This window comes from Ochlerotatus camptorhynchus, unplaced genomic scaffold, assembly GCF_037179485.1.
Source record: "Ochlerotatus camptorhynchus isolate MF236.1 unplaced genomic scaffold, CSIRO-AGI_Acam_v1.1 ptg000392l, whole genome shotgun sequence".
Taxonomy (NCBI): domain Eukaryota; kingdom Metazoa; phylum Arthropoda; class Insecta; order Diptera; family Culicidae; genus Ochlerotatus; species Ochlerotatus camptorhynchus.
In genome coordinates this window covers 1,251,603-1,275,458 of record NW_027040879.1, presented here as the reverse complement: position 1 = coordinate 1,275,458, position 23,856 = coordinate 1,251,603, and positions in this window count along the sequence as shown.

Below are 23,856 nucleotides of genomic sequence, written 5' to 3'. Positions count from 1 at the left end.
CTTTTGACACAAGAATCAGTTGAAAGAAACGTGAAAATCAATTCAATTAAACGTTCTCTTCGTCGACTAGCTGATGTTTCGGTTTGAGAACACTTAATTTTACATGAAATTTTTGTTTACGTTCTATAATTTACGTCCAATATGAACTACGCCTCGTGTAAAAGTAGTTATTTCTAAGTGTGTAGGGTACTTTTCAGCACGAACCACATTATATTTCCGAATCGGTGATAAATTTAGACTGTCCAATGTTTGATTGGGACTTTGAAGTTAACACTGGAAACTATCCGCGTTTTCGTAATCGTCTGAGCTATCCACCAGATCTCCTACATGCCTAACTACAAGAAATAAGAACCAGAAATTAAAAAGCATAAAAACATATCATTTCAATTGCTAGGAGACTGGGAGTCGAAAAATTTTCCGATCGGAAATTATGTCCATGTACAGTAGACTGATGCAAAATTTGACTTTTTCGCTCCACAGTGGTTTCAAATCGGGTCCTGATTAGCCTCCCAAAGTAACAACTCATTTGGTTAGAAACAGACTTCCTACAAGCCATTAGAAGTTTACATTTAAATTAATATGGGAAATCTCAACTTTTTGTTCATTGCCTTCTAGTCTTTTTCCACAAAACAAACTGCGAAACAGTTTGATAGCCATTCAAGATCGTTTCTACGAGACTGTAAAAAAATATTGATTATTTAAAAGATTGGTAATCTTATGACATGATCAAGCAGCTGCTCTGTAGGCAACACTGTATTTTGCAGTGAGACATAGTAGCCATGATTTTTGTGTCCTATTCAACGCCCCAGAAACACCAATGTTGACTGCTGAGCAGTTGATTGAGCATGATCATAAGACATCAGCGCATTGAACCATTGATAACTTTCGATCCTTGCATTCAGTGTTGGAAAAGTTCGCGATATTTCACGAAGTTCACCAAGGGAAAAGTTCGCGAGTCATAGGGAACTTTGATGAACTTTTCCATCACTGCTTGCATTTAATCAAAAAGTGGTCTTGAGCAAAGTTGTAGCTGGGAAAATTTCCTACAAGTACATATGAAAGTTTTTGAAGCAGACCGATATGGTGAATTATTAGATAGACATGAACAAAAATCTTGGTTTTACCATAGTAATTCCCATACAAACTTTAAATGTTTTGTGCCATCTCAGTTTCTCACCAAATGGGTTCAAATTTTGAGAGGTTAGTCAGGATCCGATTTGGAATCGTTTAAGTACTGTGAGGCGAAAATTTCAAATCTTGCATCACTCTAATGTACAGTCAGTTTGATAGTATATATTATTATAAAACCCTAATAAAACATTAACTTCACTTGGTTCATCAGCATTCTCGTCCCGATAAATCGTCCTGTAGCACCCGAACGAAGCTTGAAAAGGTCCCACTGACGAGAAGCGAACTGTTAACGAAGCCGCTTATTTACGGTAACCTTTCTTTTTAAGAATATTCCAATAGAACACACAAATTTCCACCCGGTATTTGCAAACTTCCAATGAACTAGACAGATGTGCCAAAGATGCTTAAAAAATAGACGCCTACAATATGAAAAAAAAAAAAATCAAAAATGTCATGTTGCATACGTTAATAGATGACATCTTCAAGAACATCTATTTGAACTCAAAATTTAGGTTCGTATGCAAAACATGCGCAAATTACAGTTTGGTCTTATATTTCAAATTTTTGTTTTGTTTTATAGCTCACTATAAATAGTTATTTTGGAGATCCTGTACCAAAAACTTGAGATTTACGTCCGTTGTGCACTGAAAATACGTCAAAAAAAAAAAAAAACACCTTTAGTTCTTTTCGAAAATGTTATATCGCAGGTATTATGCGTTGAACTTAGATAGTCTATCTTATGTAAAAATGTTGAGGGACACGATGCTGAAATCAAATCGAATAATTAGCTGAATAAACTCAAAAAAAAAATTACGTCTAAAGTTTTTAGCCGCTAAATGATATTTAAGTTTGGCAACACTGTATTAAAAAATATTCTTGGTAATGCAATCAATTTTTCTTCAAATAATATTGGAAAATGGAAAATGCGCCCCTTGATCGAGGGGTGCTCCGATTAGCATACAACTTTGGATTTTTAGAATTTGAACTTAAATGAACATTCCCTTCAAATTTGGTCCAAATCGGAAGAGGTCAATTGCATGTGCTGTGTACACTTGGCGCGGAATGACCCGTATATTGAATGCCGCCTAATTTCAAAACTTTGAATATAATGTTTGTTTATTTTAGAATGAAATTTACAAATCAAATTTTAATCGATATTTTTTTTTGTCAATTTAATAATAAATTGACACAAAAAAAATATCGTAGTCCTACGTAAATAATGTGGTCGTGCTTGGGACGCAACCCTCAACTTTTTTTTTCAATGGAAACGAACTCAACAAATCAATCCATAACCGTTGTCTAATGGTGCAGATTCATTGAATTTTAATTATTACTAACGCTAATCGTCATGAGTTCAAATTTCATCCCTAGTCAAGTCGTGAATTTCCTAAAATGAGTTGTCACTATAATAACAATAATACAATATGTTAGTTGTTTTATTTGGTTAACGAAAACAAGTTAATTGGTCGCCGTATTAATTCTCTAACACTGTTCTTATCCAACCGCGATTGTTGTGGCGTCGCTGTTTCCTATAAAGTAGAGCGAATGAAAGATACGACCTCTTTTACATTGCCAGACCTCCTCTCCTTAACATGGATTTTAAACATCTCTTGAACAGCAACATACCAGTCAAATTCGCGTAGATCACGTAGATCCCTCTGTGGTACTGTACACGGTAAGAAAAAATACCCAAAAGTATGTTCTTTTCACTCATCTCGGCACTACAGTGCAGGAAGCCAAAAGTAGGTATAGCGAGTCAAAGTAATTTTCATTTATAAGGTGAAAACTAGACAAACTAGTCAAAAGTAAGAAAAAGCTAATTGGGCGTTGAGTACTGTGTTCTTACCGTGTAGGTAAGCAGCTACATGATGTTGACGATGTTGGTTTCGTATATTCAGTGAAAATGTGCGTTGAGGTTGAGAACTGGGTACCCGTCATGCTACATACCCATCAAACGAATCACATCGTATGCTGTTCGACTGTTATTACCATAACCTGTTTCGTTTTCTATTCAATTCGCATTATAAGAGGTCGTCGCTAGCCGTTGGGTGGTGGGGCCGCAATGCTATTGTTTATGACTATAATACATGGGCGAATAAATTGCACTATTTTGAGCTTTCAGTCGGGGATGGCAAAAGAGAAGTATGGAAGGTTGGTATACGCATGTTATATTCGCTGATTGCACTTGCAATGCAAGCAGATCCTGGTGTGTGCGGCACAGAGCTTGTTAGCTCTCAGTAGCGGGAGCCGTTGGGTAAATCGACTTTTGCCTCCTATTATGATATTTTAGGAAACTGTAGCTAGGCAAGTTTTCGGGAGGGTGGGAGGCTTTTATTGCACGATAAGCTGAATCAAATTTTAAATGGTGGGTCATTAAAGTTATTACCGACCGGCTCGATTGAATCGATTTGGACTCGCTTTGGGCACTGGAGGCAGTGATTCCCGAAAAGTCGACATTATTAAGAGTCATTTCGCGGGGAAGCGTTTGAGTCAATTGCTTCCATTTTTAGGCTGCCGGGTGCCAGATTTGAGTTATGGATTATTGTGTTATTTTAATGGCTAGTCACAGTACTTAAAATGCAATCGAGGAAATGACTTTTGTGTGCCTGGAAACGGCTCTGCATCGGATGGATGACCTAATTTTTGTAGTGAAAATAATATAATTTTGGATACGAGTTTGATCAATGTTAATTTAAATGCTGTTGTGAGGTAAAACGTGTTGCTTTTGTTTGATGATTGATTGATTTGCTTTATTAGAGACACTTTCAGTCATAGGCTGGATCGTCTCTGGTTTTCGTGTGTTCCTAAGGGATAGTTACTTTCTTCCACAGTCAACATTAATTTACTCGCCTTCCTCCGATATTCTTCCTAGCTGAAAAGAATTTCTGACTTCTTAAGTAATTGAGTTATACAATTTGTCACGACTTTTCTAGTACGATGTTGAACAAATAGAAATCACTGCAAGGAGTGAGCACTCTTCATTTGTGGTGCCTTTCTGCCAACACACAAGCATGAGCTGTTTGCCTTGAAAGTATGAAGGAAATTTCACATAAAAATTGCACCACTTGAATGCATTCGTTTGGGTGATTATTTACTCCTATGATCCATTGCTGAGTTTATTCCGTTAGATTCGCTAGAGTGCACGAATCTTGGAATGGAAAAACGTCGGCATTGATGTATGATAAGCTCATTCTCCTGTCAAAGAAACTAACTTAGAACCCACACAGATCCTTTCAGGTTGAAAGCAAATCTTGAGAGCGAGAAAAAAACTTCTTAACTTGTTCACAATCGCGCGATGCAAACAACAGTACTCACACATGCGTACAAGTCAAACTTATTAATGCAATTATTTTCAACATGTTCTCCCTGGCTTTCCAGACTACCCAGTGATTAACTTAACATGTAGTGAAAGCAGAGTCTCGGTACAGTGAGTCTCGTTTCTGGCTTCTTTTCCGCAACGCGTAGGGTACTGTGGGGTCAGTTTTGGTTTGAAATGGTTTGCTCTCAAGTATGGCAAACGATGAAAATAGCTATTTAGGCAAAAAAAAGTTGTAAAAAGAAGTTTTTTCAACATGAGTCGTAACGAGGCTTGCTGAGTTGGATAATTACGACGAGTGCTGAAAAAAATCGAATTTTGTAACGAGTTCATGACATTTTTTGCACGCAAAAGAGTGTCGGAAAGTAGAACTTTTCGGCAATGAGTGCCAAAATATCTTTATTCAGTTCTTTATCTCTACACGTAGAACAAATTTCTCGTGTTTAGATTTATTACATCTTTTACATATGTTGCATACAACAATTGTAAAGGCAGTTCCTGCGATAGACTGCAGTGTACAAGCAAGTTTTTCTAGAATGCATATTTCGTATGAGCTTGAGCTTGATTGACCGCCCACGGTTGCTACTCTGTTACTGCCAGATCAGCTGTAATTACACAGAGAACCAATAGACGATGCTTGGGACTAGCAATCATCCTCAATGTGTAAAAACTGGTGATCTTAAATTAGGCAATACCAGCGCCGGCCGCGCCCGAACACAGGTCAAGAAAGGAATGGGAAGGATTGTGTTGACATGACACTCGCTTTGATGGAAGCCGAGAACACCTCTGCACTTCCACGAGGAATCACTGGGATGTTGGATAAGAGGGTAGGGTTTGCAGCAGGGTTCGTTTTGGTAAACGATAAGCTGAATTGATGTCCTAACGATCATATAACGCGAAGGAGCTTGGGACTAAACCCACGGTCTTCTGCTCAGTAAGAAAAAACGTTTGCCACTAGGCAGACGAGCACCTTTTTAATCACCGAGTTGCTGTTATTACCATGTAGTCATATTAACAAATAAAACGATTGACGAATCTTGAATGTGGATGGGCCTGCGATTAGACTCATGATGTTCTGCTCAGTAAGCAAAACGGTTGCTCTAAGGCCACCGAGCCGCTCATATCACATAATACCGTTGCTCAAATTTGTGTATCCATTCAAACCCGGAATCAACGACAACAACGAGTTTCGCAAAATACACGATACACAAGCGATTTTACCATAAATCTCTTTGATATGTAAGGACCTGTACGCGTTTTTCTGCTCAGTAAGCAGGCCACTGTAACCGACGATGTTTCAAATCCGAAAACTAAAAACTACGAAGAAGTACTTAGGCCTTCATTAAGTTCCACTTTCACGCGACGTTCAATGACAGGGTCCTATACAGGATTACATCTGAAAAATCCAAATACGGCCAACGCCCACCCTAAACCTAAACCTGTTCTAATCCACCTGAAATGACTAATGAATGGAAGACTTTGACTACTACCCAGCCATGCAATAGTCTCATTCCGTGCCTTATGGCAACTTGATGATTCTATTGCGCTCATCTTTTGGCACCACCCAGGGGAGACTTGGTCCTGTACCCAATGCTTAATTTATCTCCATTCCACTCAGCTACTCGCAATTTCTTGTGATATAGTGGGCGGAATATTATTATATGAGACAATTCAATGCAGACGTCTTTCCAAATTTGGCAGATCGACAGGTAAGTGAGTTACCACGATAGTTGCTATTCAACAACTCGACAACGTCCCATCGTCAACGCCTGCTATGAGAATTTCCCATTGCAGACGCCAACGAAATGACGTCATCGAGCTATCGATCAACTACCCTGGTTATCGCCTGGTACCTTATAGCACGATGCTAGGAGGCGAACCGGAAGAATCGATGAGCTACCTCCCCCTGTACAAGCAAGTTTTTCCAGAATGCATATTTCGTGTGTCGTATGAAACCTTGACGAAAAGATTTTCATGACGCAATGAATTTGGGAAAACAATCTTTGTGCGAAAATAAAGATAACATAAACATTCAGCCATTCCATTAATAAAACGATACAGTGGTTCTCAGAATTTCATAAAAATTTGTAGTTCTTTTCCTTATCGCAAAATAGTAGACCCGTATTGTTTTATTTTGTCATTGGGAAGCGCATTTCAAGGGTCCAAAAATCGATTTTTTTAAATACATAACTTTCGAACCACTGGGTCGATTTCAAAGATCAAAAATCATATGAAAGGAAACATATAATGATATTAAAAACTTGGGATTTTGTTTTGCAAAACATTGATGGTATTTCCCTCCCCTTGGCTAGTTTTTGCACCTTGTTGCTGGCGGGCAAGCTTAATTTCATGCTAGTGGTGTGTTGGAGACGGTATGTTTATGGCCGGCGTTGCTGGCTCATGCCGCGATAGAATGGGGATTACTAAGCTTCCCCTCTCTGATGAACCACTGCATGGGAACACCAAAGATCTAGTCTAGCAGTGATAGTATCACACTTGTTACTCCTTTGTTTGAGAGCCGCGTTGTAGTACGCTTACGTATAGGCACTGACGTTGCGTGCGTTACTGGCGGGTTTTGCTGCAAATCACTCTTATTTTTTTTACGCAGATAGATTTATTTGGATTTGCAAGGGAATTATACTATTGAAATATTTCAGAAAGTGCCCAACAGTGCTCCTTCTATTTGCGTGACAAGCTTTCATATTTGTTTTCATTGAGGTATTACTCAGGAAACAATGTTAAAAACCATTTTTGTACATGTAACATTTTTGTTACTAATCTTATATGTGCTTCATTTTGATTTGGGATAAGTGTTTGAACTATGGCTCGGGATTTCCACTGTGGCGTGCTGCTATTGTGACATATCCATACGTATTTTTGTGGTGCGACATAGTTGAAGCGTGTGAGCATAGTTGGAGCATATACCCTATATAATTTAAAAGTCAGCTAGGGAGCTAACTTCAAAATGAAGCATTTGAATCACTTGAAGGTGTCACCTGGGTCGAACCAAAATATAATAAATAGGTATAGGTCAAAATCAAAAGTACTTGAAACACGTTTAATTTTAGATTACAAGCACAAGTGCAGGTACTTATTAAAGCATGGGTTATGATTGATTAGGTGAATGAGAGATTTCTATAATTTATTAAATTAGACTAATGATATATCATAATCATCAAATGAATTTAAATAAGAAACTAATAACAACAAAAGAATTAGGATGCGGGGGGTCCGCTTAGGGAGACAACTAACCTTTAAAGTTGTAGAATAAATCTTCCTATTCAGTATTGAACTTCAATAAGAAAACGCAAGCAGACCAAATTAACAAGGAGAGGAATAGTTTAGGAAATAAGTAAAAGTAGAGGTATGTGACAATTAATAACTTTTAATCTTTTGTAGGTATTGTTTCTCTGATATATGCGGTTAAAGCATGTAAGTTAACATATTTCTTAGTGTTCAAGTACTTACATTTGTAAACAGCAGTCAATGTTAATCTATGAGTTCACCCTGCGTAAAATCGATCTTTCCTTATGTGGTATTGATGCATGTTTAACTTTTCGCGGCTGTCGGAATCAACGCGCCTACGTCTACGGAGCTTACGCAGAAGTAATTCGCAATTCGGTAGAGCTTACCAAAAGTTTTTTTGAGCTTATGTTGTTTAGAATTTGTTCGGTGCGGTCGCGAAATTTTGAAATTATTGATACGTGCGATAAAATAACTAAATTGAAACAAAACTCAATAGTAAAATAAGTAGAATATCTAGGGAGGAAACCAAAATTAACATAGGCTATCACATTTATTTTGGTGGCACTCTTTAAGTGATAATAAGCTGTTTTTTTCTCTACGGTTGTCTCGCGTGGCGTTCGTAATTTGCGCGATTTTCGTATCTTACGTAATTTAAATGTTTAGCTCTAAACGGTTTTACTTACTCGAGGTCGTTCCTTAAGCGGTGTTGGTGCAGGTTAAACCTTTGGCGGCTGTCGGAATCAACGCGCCTACGTCTGTGGAGCTTACGCAGAAGTGATACGCAATTCAGTAGAGCTTGCCAAACGCTTTTGAGCTTATGTAGTATAGAACTTGTTCGGTACGGTCGCGAAATACTTTAAATTAACTAATTTGATACAAAGCTCAGTAGTCCTATCACGATATCGAGCATGTTGTTTGGTCATGTGCCTTACACCGTGTTGCTAGATCTGAGTTATCCACATCCCTCAGGGTCCGAGGAAAACAACCCGCGATACCCGTTAAAGATGGCTTGGCGAGCCGAGATCTCGACTATTTGAATTTAATTTATGTGTTTTTAAAACGGTGATAGATCTGAGGATTTAGTTGTTATTGTCATCTTGTGTTCTCCCAAGTTGTTAGCTGCCCATCGGTGTACCCCCTTCTTCTTCTTCTTCGCATTTCAAGCTTATTGCATATCGCATGATTAGCTTATTGCGTGCTCTCAACTTAGTGTTCTAGATGCACTTCCACAGTTATTAATTGAGAGCTTTCGATGCCTGTACCATTTTTGCATTGATATGATTGTGTGGCAAGTCCAATCATACTTCTATGCCCAGGGAAGTCGAGAAATTTTCCAACCCGAAAAATTCCTAGACCGAACCGGGAATCGAACCCAGCCACCTCCAGCATGGTCTTGCTTTGTAGCTGCGCCTTTACCGACTGAGCTAAGGGAGGCCCCATCGGTGTACCCCATGTTTGTCTTTTTCATCAGAGTGTCGCGTAGTTCGAGATCAAAAGCACATTGCTCTCCAAACCTTGTGTGCACAATCCCTACCATGCCATCCATTTGTTACAATTTGTTAGCCCTAACCTCGAGATAGCCGTGAGTAATCGGCCCCCGCTCTACTAACGTAAGTTTCAAGTAATTTTGTAATCTAATCAATGAATATTGGCTCCGCAAAGCTACAGCAAATGAGCCTGGAAAAATAAACACATTATAAAAAAAGCTCAGTAGTAAATAAATAGAATATCTAGGGAGGAAAATTAAATCAACTTGCCAACATAGGCTATCACATTTATTTTGGTGGCACTCTTTAAATGATAATAAGCCTTTTTTTCTCGCTTCGGTTGTCTCGCACGGCTTTCGGAATTCGCGTTTTCGTAACTTACATAATTTGGATATTCAATTGGTTTACTACGCGGATGTATCTAGGCGCACACGTCACAGCATTTTTTCTATAACTATCTTGAAACAATACACACGGAATCCAGTGTTCAAGCAGCCAACATAAGCTAGTTCTTCTGCTGTATTCCCAAGCAACAATTTTTGTTTTATTGAAGTTCTATAGCAGTTGATACAACCAAATTATAAAACCTTCACTGACGACCACATTGCTTTAACAACCTCCTGAGAACCGCTATACAGCCATGTCATGGCCAATTGGCCCAGTTTTAATGCATTCATTATAACTTGATATGCGAGCTACCTTAGGAGCAAAGGTTTTATGTTAGTTTTATCACACTCTACACGTGGTTGTCAAAAATGCAAACATAAAACCTCCTCTAGGTCAGAAAGTTTTAACAACCTTTTGATGACTACCATAAAACTATATTACAACCGCATAAATCGCTCCTGAAGAAGTTGATAAAACATGATACGCAAAACATGTTGACAACCTTGAAGGTTTTAAGTTGGGGTTTTTGGATGATAGTTAATATTGAGAAATATTTTATTGTGGTTTTATTCCTTCGATGTTTGATGTGGAATCATGATCCTTGTCAGTTGGTAATAATACCTGATATTATTGTATATTGAAAATAAAACGACTTGATTACAATTTTAAACCGATCTGTATATGCTTCACAGCATGCCGTGAAATATTTGTGGTGATTATTATACCAAATAGGAGCATAAATTCAGTGCGCCATATGAATACTAAAAAATATGGATATTTTTAATTTGTCTGCATTTGCACCATGCATTAAAGAGTCATTAAAAGATTATCTATTTAGTACAAAACTGTTACTACTGTTGAGCAATAACCAGTCATTTATTATTTAATTATACATAGATGTGTGAAAGTGTTTTATCGCCTATCAATTAAAGCGTAATTATTCATACTGTGTTAAATTTGTTCATACGGCGACATTTTTTTCGTTATAACTTGCTACTCCTTAAAAATACCTTAATATAACATATTCTCCTAGATTGGAATTCTATAGCATAACATAAACCTAATGGTTGTATCTTAGCATTTCGTAGTCCGAATTGAGAACGTTAAGTTATATCTAAGCTCTATAATAGCTTGCTGGTTTTATTCGGTACAGCGAATCAAAACAAAACAAAAACCATGGCAACCTGTCAAAAAGTCAACATTCCAAGCGATCCTCCTATTTTCTCTTGTGATCAAGATGTAAGAAATGCTTATTGGATCTTTTAAAAGCTTTTACAATACAAGGTGTGAAGCCGTGATGCAAATACTGACCATCTCCAACCGGATTTAGTGAAACTGTCTGCGTTGTTTTAAGAAGGGTTCGTGGATCTGTCGGAAGTGTATCGGAAAGCCGCTTATTCAATATTTTTAAAAGCTCATTCACCACACTGTGCCTTATGTTGAATGAGGGAGCCCATAACTGTAGATACTCCAGGAGTTTCATAATGGCGATTGTCTCATTTTCATCGTGTTTAAAAACACTGAAGGGGTTTTCATTTCATGTAGGGTTACGGTATGTAATGTGGGTCTAGTCCTTTCATTCGGCCTATCACGCAAATAAATAATTAATTAAGGAATATTACACAAAAAATAAGGAAAATATTGATCACTGATGGTTGATAAATGTGTACCACACACAAATCAATTTATATCACAACATTTCAATACATTTTCAGCTCTCGTAAGTAATAAAACTGGTTGAGAATATCACAATGTTCGGAGTTTTTAGCCGCCATGACTTATAAGGTTAAGATGGGAAGGTTGACTGACGATCATCAAATGGCCTGATTATGGCATTTATTGATTGGAATTACCTGATAATACACACTAGACGTAAAACTTACAGTTGCTGTTTGAATATTTTATGTTTATTTTAATTGTTTAACAACGTTTTCACAAGTAAAACATGAACCCAACTTTAGGGACACATTTCTTTTCTATGTTCCTAACTATGGCCCATGAAATTCATTTGACAGCATATAGCAATAAGAGTAACGTCAACAATGTTGTTTTGCATTTGGATGATAAGGAACGAACAGGAAGGGAGATTTTTTCTGCCAAACCTGTATAATGAACATCACAATGTTCTGATTTAGATATTCTGCGGTCAAAAGACGATAAGCGAAATTTTTAATTTTTAATTTTTAAATTGAGTGATTTAATGTAGTTTTCGTAAAATTTTCTCTAAGAAATGTTTTGAGGAATGAAGAGCATTAAGTTAACAGTGATAGTGATAAAAAAAAATACATCAGAAAACGTTACCAAGAGCGTTTTTTTGAGGATCAAACAAGATAGGACGAAGTTGCATCCATAAATAGACCCAATTTGGGGACAATAGACCCATATTACATACATTTCCCTCGTGAGTTATTGTCTTAAAAAAAGTAAGTTTTTCAACTTTTCGTGGTTTCTGATAGCAAACGACATGATAAGCATATCTAAGCATACCATTTAGCAGTAGAATATCGTTTGCAGGTAAATTCATTGATGAGTTATGATTAAAAACGTAATCGATGGCTGCATATTAGACCGAGGTTAGGGACGTATACCCTATCTCAATAGATTTGTTTTTTTTTTTTTATATTGGTAACAATTTTCAGAGTATTTTTTGTTATTGTTGTAGTATATTTCTTATCTGTAAATCTTAGGCCTCTGATAAAGATGATGGTTGTAATGAGGTTTTGATGAAGGTCTAAGACTGCTTCAAGTTTTATATCGGTCATAAAAAGTATGCCATAAAACATAATTGTATGTTTTGTTTTGGTTTTATTCTGCAGTTATAAGCAGTGATATAGAGCCACCTTACAGCTACCATTAAAACTATGAAGTCTGAGTTTTAATTTAGTAGTCATAAAACAGTTTTATGTTCGACTTGACGGCCTGATTTTATGACAAGCACACAAAATCGTAATACAACAACAGGCTGCAAGGGATGCTATGATATAACAATGATAAAATAAAAATAAATCTTCCAAGCATTTAGATTGTTACTTGGGTTGTCAAAGATAGAAGCAACATTTATTCAAATAGGTCAAGTCTTGAAAACTAAGCTATTACGCAGCTCCAGCTTGATACCCAATGAAAAAAAAAGAAAAACATTGATGGTATTTATTTTTTATGGTTTTCATGGTTTGTAGAGAGAGAGGGCGCAATATGTTTTTATATTGATCCTTACAAATTTAAACTTTTTTATACAACATATCAAAAAATCATCGTTGATTTTTTTTTTTCGTTTTTGAGTTAAATTTTGTTGAAGTTATCAAGTTTTAGGTTTTGCTCAATACTCTTATGAGATTAGACTCCATGCCCTTCGGTTCAGTGAGGGTTAGGGCGCGTGTGCAATTCACTTTAAAAGGTGCGTTTCATATTTCATCACATGTAGTTCCAAAAAGCCTGAACAGAATGTGACACTAGCGAAGATCACTTGAAGATACGATATGACGGAACATTGATACTAATTGTATAAAACACAAGTTAATTGTTCCAGAAACTAGCTACGATAACATATTGAAAAATGTGTTAATTGTTAGTGAACAAATGTAATGTTGCATTGAAATACTTTAAATCGTACTAAATTTAAATGTTCCCTCATTTCACATCCGTTGAAACATTCTGAACGGCCATCCCGTTGTGGTTATATCACATCATTGCTAATAATGTATATATCTATATCTTTTCCGGTACCATGGAGTCAACGAAGTAAAAGTGAAAGAAGAGCTGCAAAATGGAGCACATGCGATACGACAATGGAGTGATGCTCGTTAAGAAAATACCCAGAGACACTGTCCATTTTCAGCATTAGTGTTACGGTTTTATAAGATGCAACTAGGAACTTAAGATCATCATACAAAGATAATGGACGTCGAAATATCGTAGAACACATCAGAAATAACACGAGAGACTTTCGGGAGACTAGTAGCGACTAGCAGTGATGCAGAGAAAGACAGCGAGTTCACAAATAGGCACGGAAATTGGACAGAAGGGTGAAGAAACAACGAGAGTTGGTGAGATCGTTTTAAATTTTAAATTTTTATTATTGCTCATATATACAAAAAAAATGCTGGGATTAGGATGGACAATCAAGGGAGAGTGAAATTGTCAACTTCCTGTTGTTAACATCTCGTGGAAAAAGGGCGGGCTCTTCTTCACACTCATTGGGGTATCCTTCTGTCGGACGGCTCGTTTTTTGAGCAATTGTATGATCATGTGGCTGGAGTAAGATTCTCTACCATCCAATGGAAGCGTATAGGTGAATTTACCTATCGATCCACCAAACCCGTTTTTGACCTTTCATACAATGACATGTTGAGGACAATCAGAGGTTATTAAGCTTGATCAAATCAAACAGTGAGGAGCGCCCACTTTTATCGGACCTAGTTTTCGGGCTACAATGAGTGGTAGACAATTATCATACATCATCAATGATGATGATGATGATTCATCATACAATACTCCTATGCGACTAGACTACAATGTGTCATGACCATGTTACAGTCGCTATAAATCAATGGAGACGCAAGGTAGTCTAGTTGCATAGGAGTATTGGGAAAAAACCCAAAACTTGAAACTTCAAACAAATATAGCTCAAAAACACACCGCTAATTTTTTTAACTCGATTTTTGCCTGAAATTATTAATTATTTTGTTGGACATTTGTTCTAAAGCCTCAACATTCGTAATTCTATGTACCTCGGTAGTACTGTACCAGGGAGGCAACTTCAAAATCATCTTCAGAACTTTGTTGTGAATCCTTTGAAGTGCTTTTTTCCTGGTAGTGCAACAACAAGACCATATTGGCACAGCGTAAAGCATGGCTAGTCTTAAAACTTGTTTAAATATAAAAAAAATTATGCGTCCGGCAAAGTTTGGACTTCCTGTTAAGAGGATACAAACATTTTATATATTTGTTACATTTGACTTGAATGCCCTCAATGTGTTTTTTAAAAGTTAATTTTTGGTCAAGTACTAATCCAAGATATTTCACTTGGTTTGACCAGGAAATTGGAATTCCGTTCATAGTGACTATGTGACTACTACTAGGTTTCAAAAAGGAAGCTCTAGGTTTATGTTGAAATATTATAAGTTAAGTTTTGGAAGCGTTGGGAGAAATCTTCCATTTTTGTAAATAAGACGAGATAATATCTAAACTTTTCTGCAGTCTGCTGCAAATAACACGAAGACTTCTTCCTTTAGCGGAAATACCTGTGTCATCAGCGAACAAAGATTTGTGGCAACCCTGAGGCAAATCAGGGAGGTCCGAAGTGAAAATGTTATACAATATAGGCCCAAGAATGCTACCCTGAGGAACTCCTGCTCTAACAGGTAGTCGATTAGATTTGGAATTTTGATAATTTGCCTGCAGAGTTCTGTCAGTTAAATAATTTTGAACTAATTTCATAATATAAAGTGGAAAGTTAAACTTTTTCAATTTAGCAATCAAACCTTCATGCCAAACACTGTCGAATGCTTTTTCTATGTCTAGAAGAGCAACTCCAGTTGAGTGGCCTTCCGATTTGTTTTAACGAATCAAATTGGTAACTCTTAAGAGTTGATGAGTAGTTGAATGCCCATGGCGAAATCCAAACTGCTCATCTGCAAAAATTGAGTTCGTATTGATTTGAAGCATCATTCATTTTAAAATTAACTTTTCAAAAAGTTTACTTATTGAAGAAAGCAAACTTATTGGACGGTAGCTAGAAGCTTCAGCTGGATTTTTATCCGGCTTCAAAATTGGAACAACTTTTGCATTTTTTCCATTCATCAGGAAAGTATGCCAAATGGAAACATCTGTTTAATAAACAAGGTACTCTCTGGGAGTTTTTTGATGAGGATATAGAAAATTCCTTCATCACCGGGAGATTTCATATTATGAAACATTTTATTTATAGATGCTTCGTCCAAATCAGTCCCCAGGAATCATAAACATATTTTCCCGAGAGAAAATATTAAGATAATCCCGAGCAACCTGATTCTCAATAGGACTAGTAAGACCCAAACTGAAATTATGGGAATTCTCGAATTGCTCAGCAAGTTTCTGAGCTTTTTCCAAATTTGTGATCAAAACTTTACCACCTTCTTTAAGCGCTGGAATAGGCTTTCCAAAACGGATGTGGAACTCGGGTCTAATTTTGAAACATTATTGCCAAACAATTTCTTCCTCAGGGCATATAATAGCTTTTTAATTTGTTGTTGCAAATCCCGCCAGATAACTTTCATGGCAGGATCGCGTGTTCTTTGATATTGTCTCCTACGGACATTTTCAAGACGGAGCAAGAGCTGAAGATCGTCGTCTATTATAATTGAATCGAATTTAACCTCGCATTTTGGTACTGAGGCAGCTCTTGCTTCAACTATAGAAGTAGTCAGAGATTCAAGAGCATAATTAATTTGATCTTTGGTTTGCAAAGGAATGTTTGGATCGAAGTTATATTCCATAAATGTTTGATATTGCTCCCAATCAGCACTATGGTAATTGAAAGTAGAGCAGTTGGGATTACAAATTATTTCTTGGGATATTTCAAAAGGTACTGGAAGGTGATCAGAACCGAAGTCAGCATGGGTAACCAATTGACTACAAAGTCGACATGAATCAGTTAAGACCAAATCAATAGTTGAGGGATTTCTTGCAGAAGAAAAGCATGTTGGGCTGTTTGGATATTGAATAGTGTAATAACCTGCAGAACAATCATCAAATAGAATATTACAATTGGAATTGATTTGAGCATTATTCCATGAGCGGTGTTTTGCATTAAAATCACCAATAATGAAGAATTTAGACCTATGACGGGTATGTTTCTGAAGGTCACCTTTGAGAAAATTATTTTGCTGGCCTACGCATTGGAATGGCAAATAGGCAGAAACTCCCAAAGTTTCAAAAACTTTGGTTTCAAATGAAGAAACAATTTTATGTTTGATTCGTCTATGAACAATGATGGCAACGCCACCACAGGGTCCATCAAGACGATCATTTCTATAAATAAAATAATTTGCGTCCTTCTTAACCTTATGGTCAGGTCTAAAACGCTGTCCAGACTGGAGGGTTATAACATGTTATAACGGTTGTCAAATAATTGCAACACAGAAACCACCATCAAGATAGTGCTATAACATGTTATAACTCTGTAGTCTGAGGAACGTTTCAGTTATAACGGCAATATGCATGTTATGAACTCTCAAAAAGTTAAATAGCTCGTCTTCATAATCTTTAAGAGATCGAGCATTTTAATGTAAAATATTTAATGCTTAAAATTCCACTACTGAATTTTAAAGTCATGACAATATTGTTTGCAAATTTTACTCCAGTTTGAATAGCATCAAACATGGAGTTAGATTTATGCATATCAGAAATCATATCAATTAATGATTTCTGAGAAAATACTATTTTAGAAGCAGTAATGCTTCCTAAGTCAAAATTTTCGTTAGAATTACGTTGGTTAGTATTAGAAATTTATGCACTAAAGGCACTAGACTTGAAGTGAACTAAATAAAAATCATTAGATTTCATTTTCATTTTGATTACTTGGAGTGGCACAACTCCAAGTAATTTTGCCAGTTCATCTTTGATCTGATTCAGGGATTCACCACTGGGCAGTCCTTTCATGACAACCTTGAACACACGTTCAGTTTTGTTGTCGTAAGTAAAAAAATTGTGCTTCTTCTCAGTAAGATACCTGAGAAGACATTTAAATCCGTCCAAGGTTTCAGCTAATATACGGCATTCACCCCGACGTCCAATTTGTAGTGAAAACTTAACTTTCACGAAATTCAAAAGTTCCATGCGATGAGCATGGAAATTGGAAGTGATTATCACAATACGGGGAATCTTTTCCTTCTTGGCATTAAGCTGGGAAAGTTTACTAGAATTTTTCTTGGATGATGGATCATTCTCATCATCCGTGACCAAACAAATTTTTTACTCAAATTAATTTCATCAGAGGGGGGATCAAGAGTTTGCCCCCTTTCTTTTGCGTTTAGGCGCCATGGCGGCAGTAAATTTTTATCCAAATCGACTTCCAAGCAGATTACTATAAGAATCTGAAGGATCGAAGAGGAATTTTCCAAATCGATCTCCAAGAAGGATAACCGCAGGTAGGGTTCAAACAAGGATCGAAGAGGCATAAGAGTTTTTTTTTTTCTCTGTTCGGGACATAAAACTACTGCGACCAGTAATTTGATCTATTGTAGTATATCCCGTGTCCTTAGTTTAGTGCATGTCGTATTACTTCATCACTATTGAAAAATGATGAAGTATTCGGTTTTGATACAGTTGTCATTCTTGCCTTCATCGCAAGGAATCGATTCTAATTGATAGGTTCCGCTATTTATACCCTTCGGAGTGTTGGAACACCCTCCAAAGGCGCGCCCCTTTGTCAGTCAAAATTGGATTCCTTAGCAACAAAATTAAGGAACGACACCGATAGTGACCATGCATCAGAACCCTAGTCTTAACCACTTCAAACTAGGAAACAACGAATAGAAGATTAGGAATCACATAGATGAAGACTAACTAACTCATTTTTTCCTTGTTTCAAGATCATCCTCGGTACAGGAAACCCGAGGACTTATCACTATCAACAAGGCATAAAAAGTAACAAAGACTAAGATGTGTTCCTTTGATTACTGAAAAATCCTGTTCCCCTAGTTTGAAGTAGTCAAGACTAGGAATCGGTGGTAGATCTTACATCCCGTAACGTACCACGAAAAGGTGGTCTACCCACGTTACGGGGCATAAGAGTTGAACAAGGTAGAAAATTTTTACAGGTTGAGCTCTGAAAAGTGCTGTTTAAATTTGTTGTAGCTTTAGGTAGTATTAACACTTCCTTCAGCAAAAAGCAAATAGATCCGCATGGCAATAGAGCACGATGCGGACTGATCACTGATTTGTTTATATGTTGTTTTAAAGAGCCTAAATTTTCAAGGAAATATATAAAAAATATTGAGCCAGAAAATGTATGAGAAACCAATTGAAAATATTCGTATGTTATTACAAAAATCCCAAAGTTGCTCAAAGTCACCCATATGAGAGCCTTGGATTGAACAAACGATACAAAACAAGTTTTTTTTTTCAAAACCGCTTGTTGATTCGACTTATTTACAGAAAGTTTTTAATCATTAAATGTTCAGCATTTTGTGGCCTCAATGTGACAACTTCGCTGGTCTCATATACGCCTGTAGGTATATGCAATGCAGTTGGCCAAATGGTTATTTAATTTTACACATAAATAGCACTGATTTGCGGTCTTCGCTAAAGTTGTTCCTTATGATTTGTCCAACTAAATAAACCTCATAAATGGAAAATATAAAGCGATGTGTGGATTTTTGGAAAACAAATATTCTTTCGTACTCTAGCGAAGGAATCGACCTATCCTCTTCAGAACTTTCTTTCGTTAATAAATTATCACACTAAAGCTGCATGTTGATATTAGTACAGGTATACCTCGACACATGGCTGTCCTCTGATCACTCAATGTGCGCAATTTACTGATTTTCTGAAATATACAAAGGGAGAATCAAGCAAACACAGAGTTGGCTTGTTTTTCACCCTGCGCAAGTGTAAATCAGCAGAGAAGAGAAGACAGGCACACACCCAGAAATAACGAAAACTCAATGTGTAGCCATCGCTGCAACGGCTCCGACGCAAAGGGCGCCACTCAGTGTAGGGTTGCTAATGGGAAACACAGCTAAAAGACAAAATTCTTCTTTCTTACGCCCTTCTTCATCTCCTATGCATGCAGTCGTGGTAAGCAAAGTCTGTAAAGAATTCAAAGAAGACATTAGCGCTTGTTGTATTATATTCGCTCCCTGCGCCGCACGGAGTGTACCGCTCATTGTGTGGATCGCTTTCGCACAGATAAGTTACTTACACACACTCTTTGCCGAGTGTTGTGAGATGCATGCACAAAGTTACTTTGCTAACGCTCTGAGGTGCTTTCCAGTCCTGCCTCGACATAACGTAAGTAAGTAAGTAAGTAAGTAAGTAAGTAAGTAAGTAAGTAAGTAAGTAAGTAAGTAAGTAAGTAAGTAAGTAAGTAAGTAAGTAAGTAAGTAAGTAAGTAAGTAAGTAAGTAAGTAAGTAAGTAAGTAAGTAAGTAAGTAAGTAAGTAAGTAAGTAAGTAAGTAAGTAAGTAAGTAAGTAAGTAAGTAAGTAAGTAAGTAAGTAAGTAAGTAAGTAAGTAAGTAAGTAAGTAAGTAAGTAAGTAAGTAAGTAAGTAAGTAAGTAAGTAAGTAAGTAAGTAAGTAAGTAAGTAAGTAAGTAAGTAAGTAAGTAAGTAAGTAAGTAAGTAAGTAAGTAAGTAAGTAAGTAAGTAAGTAAGTAAGTAAGTAAGTAAGTAAGTAAGTAAGTAAGTAAGTAAGTAAGTAAGTAAGTAAGTAAGTAAGTAAGTAAGTAAGTAAGTAAGTAAGTAAGTAAGTAAGTAAGTAAGTAAGTAAGTAAGTAAGTAAGTAAGTAAGTAAGTAAGTAAGTAAGTAAGTAAGTAAGTAAGTAAGTAAGTAAGTAAGTAAGTAAGTAAGTAAGTAAGTAAGTAAGTAAGTAAGTAAGTAAGTAAGTAAGTAAGTAAGTAAGTAAGTAAGTAAGTAAGTAAGTAAGTAAGTAAGTAAGTAAGTAAGTAAGTAAGTAAGTAAGTAAGTAAGTAAGTAAGTAAGTAAGTAAGTAAGTAAGTAAGTAAGTAAGTAAGTAAGTAAGTAAGTAAGTAAGTAAGTAAGTAAGTAAGTAAGTAAGTAAGTAAGTAAGTAAGTAAGTAAGTAAGTAAGTAAGTAAGTAAGTAAGTAAGTAAGTAAGTAAGTAAGTAAGTAAGTAAGTAAGTAAGTAAGTAAGTAAGTAAGTAAGTAAGTAAGTAAGTAAGTAAGTAAGTAAGTAAGTAAGTAAGTAAGTAAGTAAGTAAGTAAGTAAGTAAGTAAGTAAGTAAGTAAGTAAGTAAGTAAGTAAGTAAGTAAGTAAGTAAGTAAGTAAGTAAGTAAGTAAGTAAGTAAGTAAGTAAGTAAGTAAGTAAGTAAGTAAGTAAGTAAGTAAGTAAGTAAGTAAGTAAGTAAGTAAGTAAGTAAGTAAGTAAGTAAGTAAGTAAGTAAGTAAGTAAGTAAGTAAGTAAGTAAGTAAGTAAGTAAGTAAGTAAGTAAGTAAGTAAGTAAGTAAGTAAGTAAGTAAGTAAGTAAGTAAGTAAGTAAGTAAGTAAGTAAGTAAGTAAGTAAGTAAGTAAGTAAGTAAGTAAGTAAGTAAGTAAGTAAGTAAGTAAGTAAGTAAGTAAGTAAGTAAGTAAGTAAGTAAGTAAGTAAGTAAGTAAGTAAGTAAGTGCCCCGTAACGTGGGTAGATCACCTTTTCGTGGTACGTTACGGGATGTAAGATCTACCACCGATTCCTAGTCCTAACTTCTTCAAACTAGGGGAACAGGATTTTTCAGTAATCAAAGGAACACATCTTAGTCCATGCCTTGTTGATAGTGATAAGTCCTCGGGTTGCCTGGACCGAGGATGATCTTGAAACAAGGAAAAAAATGAGTTAGTTAGTCTTCACCTATGTGATTCCTAATCTTCTAATCGTTGTTCCCTAGTTTGAAGTGGTTAAGACTAGGGTTCTGATGCATGGTCATTATCGGTGTCATAGCTTGTTTTTGTTGTTAAGGAATCCAATTTTGACTGACAAAGGGGCGCGCCTTTGGAGGGTGTTCCAACTCCGAAGGGTATAAATAGCGGAACCTTTCAGTTAGAATCGATTCCTTGCGATGAAGGCAAGAATGACAACTGTATCAAAACCGAATACTTCATCATTTCTCAATAGTGATGGAGTAATACGACATGCACTAAACTAAGGACACGGGATATACTACAATAGATCAAATTACTGGTCGCAGTGCTGTTATGTCCCGAACAGAGGAAAAAAAAAAGTAAGTAAGTAAGTAAGCAGGATGATTTTTTCCCTTATTGCAGAGACTTTCAGCCGTAGGTGATCATAAGTTATATTTTGTATCACCATCGGCCCATTATTCAAACCATTCTACCAACATTTTCGCCTCCTAATTCCGGGTTTCCCCTAAGCGCTCGTTACGCACCAACAATCTTGAGCCTAGCTGCTAAATGTATAGTCGACACGAGTACATTCTGTCCGTACCAAAGTAAATGGAAAAGTAAAGTTCACCCAAGGACTACATACACACACACACACCCAGCGAGAGCGTTGTTGTGTGTAAAAGAAAGCTCGTGCGAGAATGAGATGCGGAGGGAGTAAAGTTTTCCCAAGATTTAAGTGAAATTAATGTGCATTCCGAGATTTCCTGTTTTCGGGGCGCCTGTTTGGAATTAATTATGAAATGACTGCCACTTGGAACGAGTACGACGACTAGTGGGACTGTGATGCTGGAAAGAGTTGGTACAGATGAGTTTTTTTTTGTTTACAGTTTGGAAACCAAATGCTACTTAGCAATTAAGAACGAAGTGTTTGATTTTCGTAGTACACCTTTTCAAGTGGTTTGGATTCATTTGAATTACTATGACGTTGATTGCGTTACGAATAAGAAAAAGTGAAACATCCAGTCATAAACGAAAAAATGTTACGATAGTCGTATTCAACAAATTTCAGCAAATTTAAGGAATTGGTACACGAATCTGACTTCTTTACGTTCTTGGCAGCATCACGCCTAATCGTAATTTCCACCCGATCCATGTTTGTTTCCCCCATACCAGATAGCCCCACTCATCCTAATCTCAATTCAAATGGTCTGGTTCACCTTGAGCCAGTATCCAATTTTCTATCCCTTTAACCATACGACAAAAAAGGGAGCATCAACAAATTATTGTCGCATTATCTATGGTCTTGGGTTCTGGTCTTATGCACCACAACCGGCTTCTCTCTCTCCAGCTCTGCTCGCACTAGGTTAGGCTAGTTTCATCAAGGGCTGAGGTTTTTGACAAGAAGCCAAAAATGGAAATCTCGTGAGCTATGTACCTTTCGTTTTATCCTTTGCATCCACAGCCGTCTGTGTAGCTCTCATAGGGCCATTTCCTCGGCCCTGTCCGACAAAGGTGTGTATGTGTGTATTTTGCCATTTGCATAACGGTATTCTAGAAAGCATATCTGCGGCGCTTCTCAACCTGTGCCGACGTGGCATTGTGGAGTCTTGATTAGTTAACATAGGCCAAAATGCAGTGAAGAACTTTTTTTTTGTCAATCAATTAGGTCTTGTGTTATTTTTTAAACCAGTGTAAATCTAGCCGTTCTAGTTGAAAATTGAAGAAGCTGGTTAAATTTGGAATGTCCCAGTACTTTGAGTATTTTACAGATATGTTTTGGTATAAGAAAAGATTGTGAGTTGGATATTTAGATCATCTTTACCATATTCTAAAAAAATGAATTTAAACACTAGTTTTTCAATGAACCATCAAAACACGTGACCTCAGACCTTAAACAGCAAAACAATTGGACTATAATTTAGATACCAAACATTGTGATTTGAGTATAAGGGAAGATGCTGCTTAAATGCTACATCATTCATGCAGTTTTTCTAATTTGAGATCTTTGTTTTTTACTCCACTTGTTTTTTTGCAGTCGTAGGTGTTATTAGAAAATTTAACATTGTGCATAAAGTTGCTCATTTTCCAACTGTGCGTTTCACCGTTTGATACACACACCGGACAAGGTGCCTAGAAATGAATCTCATTCTTTCCTAGAAGAACCCGAGTGTATCCTCTATCTTGTGGAAAACAACTAGGTAGGTTATCATCGGAAGGATATCAAAACAACTACCTATCTTTGGCATCACGAAAGGTATACCGTGCATGGGGTTCTCTATGGAATAAAATCTTACCGGTTCTGAGTTTCCGTCTGGGATCAATTGGTTTTGTGAGCCCCGTTGCAGTGGCGGTTCGGTCCTTTAGGCACCAAAATTAACCATTAATTATGTCAATGTTCCAGTTCCAACCATTTTTTATGTTGGCTTCGTTCCGCACCATGCTTTTACCGGATAGCGAAAATTGTGCACGCTGAGTTTTTTTTCCAATAGAGAAGTAAAATGTTTTAAATTTGGTCTTATTGTCCAGGATAGGTCCAGGTTTTTCTAGGCCAGGCAGTTATAGCAAAGATGAATACTAAGATGAAACTGTCGGAAGAAAAGCTTTCTATTTTAGTGTCTTCTTTCACGGTCCCTTTCATCCAATGAGAACCCCCCGTATTCAAGGTAATTTTGTGGTTTTGCTGCCCCCTCGGAAGAGATGAAATTTTGCGCTCATTTTTATCAAAACAATCACACCAAAATCAGAGATGTC